This window comes from Podarcis melisellensis (genome assembly GCF_964234715.1).
Source record: "Podarcis melisellensis genome assembly, chromosome: 14".
In the NCBI taxonomy this organism is placed as follows: Eukaryota; Metazoa; Chordata; class Lepidosauria; order Squamata; family Lacertidae; genus Podarcis; species Podarcis melisellensis.
In genome coordinates, this window is record NC_138546.1 from 48701100 (window position 1) to 48707099 (window position 6000).

The window sequence follows — 6000 nt, forward strand, 5'->3', positions numbered from 1 at the left end:
TATTTGGGGCCCCTGCTAAAAACATTTTTATTTAGGTAAGCTCACCTAGACAAGTAGCGCTGACTTATATTTATTTTCTTTGGAGCAAGTCCTGTGCTTTAAATGTGCATCGGATGTATTTTGAATGCACGGTGTGAATCTGCCCCTAAAAAGCATGAAGAGCAACAGGTGCCTGTGGTCTGTATCCAGAAACACAACCCTTCTTCTTGCTCGGTTTTCAGCTCTGCAGCAGGGGGTAAGGGGGGGGGGCATGACTCACGGGCTCTGCACGTGGAGGCCGTGGGGGCAAACTCGCTCCTGCCCTTTATCGGGAGGGATAATAGAAATGCATATTAAAGAGGTCGACATTAATATGTCCTCTTTGTGACGTTGGCCTGTTTGCTATTCTCAAACATCCTGCCGCAGAAAGATAGCCTTGCATGTATGTGAGTCATTTATTACCCTAGCTACCATTTGGCTTTAAGAGGCCCCCACTCTCCTTGCTTGCTTCACAGGCTCCTTTGGTTAAATGTGTTTTCTGTTTGTTTCCCTCTTTTCCCCCTTTCGAAAGGCCAACAACATGCAAGTTGATGAGGTACAAATAAAAAGTAAATAGTACAGGTTGGTCACTAGTCCCCCAAATGTGCAGCCATTTGCATTTGAAAACAGTTTTTTCCCTCTGAATAGCAGAAGCATGAAGCAGTTTCAAGTCAGAACTTAGGGTAACTGCTGCAATAATTCTCAATTTTTAATATAATTTTTATAACTCTATCATTTTTATAATTCTATAATTTTTTAAAACGTGCAAGCCACCCTTTTGTGCAAAAATGGCGACTGACAAAGGAATGTAAAGATACAAAAACGTTAAAATGCAAGCCATCAAGTGAGGAAGAAAGCAGCTGGATCTGATTTTTTTTTTTTTAAAAAAAGACCATAATCCAAAATGCCTGAGCAAATAAAACGAAGTTTTAACCTGGTGCCAAAGAGAAATGTAGTGTTGACAGCTGACACAACTTCTTTGAGAGGGCATCCTGCAGTTGGGGCACCACCAGAGGAGAAGGCCTTCCTTCATACATGAGGCACCTTGTGTAAAGCTGGATCTTGGCCAATGACGACTCTGTTGTGGGAAGAGGTGCTCCTTCTGATATCAGGGCCCCCAGCCCAGGGAGGGCTTTCAAGGGCAGCACCAGCACTTTGAACTGGGCTTGGCAGCAAATCCAGAGCCAATGTATTATAGACTCCTAGCAGGAGTGGGGGACACCTGCAGCCCCCAGATGCTGCTGGACTCCCAGCTCTCATTGGCTCCAGCCAGTCAGGGATGATGGGACTTGGAGCCTGGCAACATTCACAAATTTAAAAAGTTATATATGCTGTTATTTAGCAATGTTTCAAGTTTTTAAAGTAATGCTTTATTTCTTTTTAATTAATTAAAATTTATGTTTCGTTGATGCTTTTGCAAGCAACAGGAGGAACAGAGCATATTTTAAAAAGGATATGCTTTGCCTGGCTGTCCAACACTTTGGCTGGATCAACCAGTGGGGTACAAGATGTTCCAGCTTCTTTCTCAGCTACTGAGGTGTAATGATTTTTCCTGTAACTTGTCCTCACCTCGTCTGTGCTATTCAAGTGCATGAATAAGAGGCTGTTTGGTCAATAAGTGCCAGAGCACTATTTCGGTAAAGGAGAGCTAAGTAGGGATGTTGGAACAGCTGAATAGGAATTGTATATTAATGACTCCAACCGGATAATGATGCAACATTCATTTGAGTTCCTTTTCTCATCCTCTGCAGACACAGTCCCATTTAGAAGTAAGCTATGTGTGGCCATTCTTTATTATTTATTGTTTATCAAATTTGTATAATGCCCTGTAGCGGTAGATCTCAGGGCAGTTCGCAGCATAAAATCACAATATAAAAAACACAAAATACATAATAAAAATAATAACATTCTGTTCTTCAGGTACTTGTTTAGGACCAGTGACAGCCACCCTATCCTGAAGGATGGTAACAAAGGTGGAAACAAAGCCATACATTTAAATAAATACAGTGGTACCTCGGTTTACAAACTTAATCCATTCTGGAAGTCCATTCTTAAACCAAAACTGTTCTTAAACCGAGGTGCGCTTTCCGTAATGAGACCTCCCATTGCTGGTGCCCTCCCACCGTTCGGATTCCATTCTTAGACCAAGGCAAAGTTACCAAACCAAGACACTATTTCCAGTTTAGCGGAGTTTGTAAACCAAATCATTCTTAAACTGGACTGTTCTTAAACTGAGGTACCACTGTACTTTCAACAAAAGAGAACATGGTTTTTAAACAAATCAAATCAAGAGCTGAAATGTCCTCACCTTTCAGCGACTTAACTGTGAAACCTCAAAGGCCAACTCTGACAGGGAGGCTTTGAAAAAGAAACACATGTGTTTGGATTTTGTGACATACTTGGAGTGGAAGTGACTTCCGTGGTTGGGGAGCAGGCATAAAAAGTGCCTCTACATCAGAGTTTTCCAGACTTTTCATGTTGGTGACACGCTTTTTAGACATGCATCATTTTGCAACATAGTAATTTGGTTTTACTAGCAAACTGGAGGTTAAACTAATGCGGGGAGCATTCACGCGACACACCACACCCCAGCCGACACACTGTTCATTGTCTAAACCTAACCTGCAGATGTATCATTAAGAGGACACCTATGTTGACTTTCACAAAGCATAAAGGGACAGATTGGAGGGGAAGACTTCTCAATGTATGCAGGGACAGAGCTATTTCATGCTTTGCTAGTATTTTTAATTTACCACCCTATTAATTGCATTGCTATTCTGACAGATTGAGGCAGTGGTCTCAGGCAGAAGATGCTGAGGACAGGCAGGAAGTGACTGAAAGGTGTTGAAGGAAATCTGGGTAGGGAAGCTTTTAATGTTTGATGTATTACTGTATTTTAATATTTGGTTGGAAGCCGCCCATCATCATCATCATCATCATCATCATCATCATCATCATCATTATTATTATTATTATTGAACACAGCTCCCAAGATAGCCTGTTGTTTGTATCTGTAGTGGCACACACTGTCCTCAGATTCAGCTGCTTGTCTAGTTGGCGTCTGTATGTGACCCTGCATCCCACTTTCTCCCCAGGGAGTCTAGGGCAGCGTCCACAGAGCCTCGTTCCATCTTATTCTCACAGCAGCCAGTGAGGTGGCTTTGGCTAAGTGGTAATGATTGGCTTGAAGTTCCTCAGCAAGTTGGGTTTTTTTGACAGAGTGCGGCCACCAGGCTCCTCTGACCCTGACTCCAGCTGGTGTGTTGTGATGGTTGAGATCAGAACTACCTGCTGTGGAAGAAAGAATAGGTCTCTCTCTCTTGTGACCCACAAAGCAGGCTCCTCCTCACGTGTGCAGCTGTGGGATAGTGGTTAGATTGCCAGGCTAGGGGCCAGGGTTCAAATCTCCACTTGGCCATGAAACTTATTGGGTGTGACCTCAGGCCAGTCACTGCCTCTCAGCATAACCAGCCTTACAGGGTTGTGGGGATTAAGTGAGGAGAAGTACTATTGGACGCCACTTTGAGCTCCTTGGAGGAAAAGGTTGGATATAAATGCAGTAAATAGAAACTTAAAATAAAATGATCCCGAGGAAGGCACAGATGGTAAGGGACCTTCACTCAAGGCCCTTCCAAACTGTGACTCTCCTGTCTCCTTCAGACATGGATGCTGAGGTGCCAGTAAACTCCCCTTCCCTTTCACGGTGTGAGGAAGGCCCTTAAAGCCCAGTCTGCTACTCAAGGAGGTGGGGTCAGTGGCAGGATAAACCTCTCCAGCCCCCACAAGGCCTCCCATGGCCCCAACTCTTGGCTCAAACAATATCTTCAAAATCCTGGCCAGGTCCAGCAGGGGTCACGGGGAGCTGCCGAGTGTCTCGGCCCATTAGGAACATAGGAAACTGCCTTATACCGCAAGATCCCTTGGTCCATCAAGCTGAGTATTGTCTGCTCTGGCTGGCAGTGGCTTCATGGGTTTGGGGGCAGCTGTCTCTCCCAGCCCTACCCACAGATGTTGATACCAGTGCTTCCTCAGGTGAAGGTCACTGGACATTGTGGTATCCTTTGGATATGTGACTTTATTCACACATATAGACAAGCGGAGCATAGGGCAGAGGGACCCACAAGCATTAATATCCCGAAAGGTTTTGCTTCTCCAGAAGGTTTCCAGGGAAGCCAGGACAGAGCAAGCCAGGTCTGTGGGCTCATCTAGACTTCCAGGTCTGGGCTTTAAAGCTCCATGTTTGAAATGATTTATTTCTTTATTTTGTCCTGGTGCTTTCCCCACAATTCACTGCTGAATCAGAGCAAACAGCAACCGGGTTTTCCATGGACTGCCATCTGCTCTGATTCAGCAATAAAACACAGGTTTTCTCAGGGGAAGTGCCAGGACAAAAATTAAACCAACCACCTTAACAAAGTAACTGTCTTGGCTGGTTTCCACTCATAGATTTGAACCTCACATACACAGGATCACAGGTTTGGAAGGGACCCACAGGCACCATCAAGACTGATCCCCCAACTCATATCACTATTTCACTGGGTTGGTGGCGGCTGCTGAAGATCCCTCAATGTGCAGGGGGACTTGGGAGAAGGAGAAGCAGAGCAGACTTCTGTGGGTGGAGGGGAGGAGGAAGGGATGCATGACGAAGAGCTGCCATTTGAGGGGGCAACCTTCTGTTGTTTGTAACATGTGGCCCTGCCCTGAAACTTCGTGACAAGGGAAGAAGGGAGGGTAATGTTGAACTGCAGGCATGTTTCAGGCAGTATTCAGCAGTCATATCCTCTACCAGGAGGCTGAGTGAGGCAAGCAACAGCAGCCAGAGGACAGAGCTGTGTGTGCCCATCACCTGGCCTGCCCGCTGCACCCACTAAGCAAGCCTGCTGCTCTCAGCAGTTGCAGATGATGCAGTTCAGTTGCATCCAACATTCAGGTTGCAGTTTGCTTGGCTTTTGTGCATTGACTGGAGCGGGGTGGGCAAGATCTTGTCCTTGGCTTCAGGCAGCAAAATGTTTGGGGGCAGCCCTCTCCAGGTGAGACTAGAGATTTGCCCTAAGTCCCCTTTGATGATGACAGGAGCAGGCTGTCCCGCTTTCCAGAGTTTCCTGGGGAAATCCTTATGTCTGTCACTCACCCTTTCAACCTTGGAGTCCTCATTAGATTTCAGGAAGCAGAGGAGGAAGAGAGGCAGTCTCTCCAGATGTGTACATTTGCATTTCCCAGCAATGGCACACTGTCACAGAACAAATATTTTAAATAAATGGAAAACCCCACAGATAAGATGTATGGGGGGGGAGGCTCGGATGCACGTAAACCGCCCAGCAGATGCCTAATCTAACTTGATTCTTTGTGTTTCCACCTAATGTAATTATAACAGGCAATGTTGCTGTAGTTGGTTGAGAGCCCGGCAGCCTGTACACTGAGATAAGACAGGGTTTTTTTTTTGCATTCGTGTAAACATTGAAGAAGGTTGCTTTGGCATATGCTAATCCCTCACGTATCCTCTGCCCTAATTTAATTACTATAGCTTGCATGACCTACCAACCACATAACTGAGTTCAACATGGAGGAGTTACAGTGATTGGGCTGATTGGCTCAGAGGCAGCAGTGAAGGGCTAAGAGCACCAGCCCTGATATTCTGAAGTATTCCATTTCCCTACAGTCTAAACTGGCCACACCAGTGTTTCCCAAAGTGGGCGATACCACCCCCAGGGGGGCACCGGAATGATCCAGAGGGCGGTAGTAGCCTCAGGTGCAATTGGGGGGCATTGAATAAAAATAAGGGGGCAGTGGAAGCACAAAAAAAAGAAGAGAAGAGAAGAAATTTTTGAAAAACGCTTTCTACCTGTTTCATCTTTGTGTAATGACACTTACCACCAAGTCGGGTGCTGTTGCGGGATGGTGACAACGCCTCCCCTTGATCCAGCAGTCCTACTGGAGGCGAGGGTTTTCCCAGGCTTAGGTGAAGCAGGTTGCGGCTTGTCT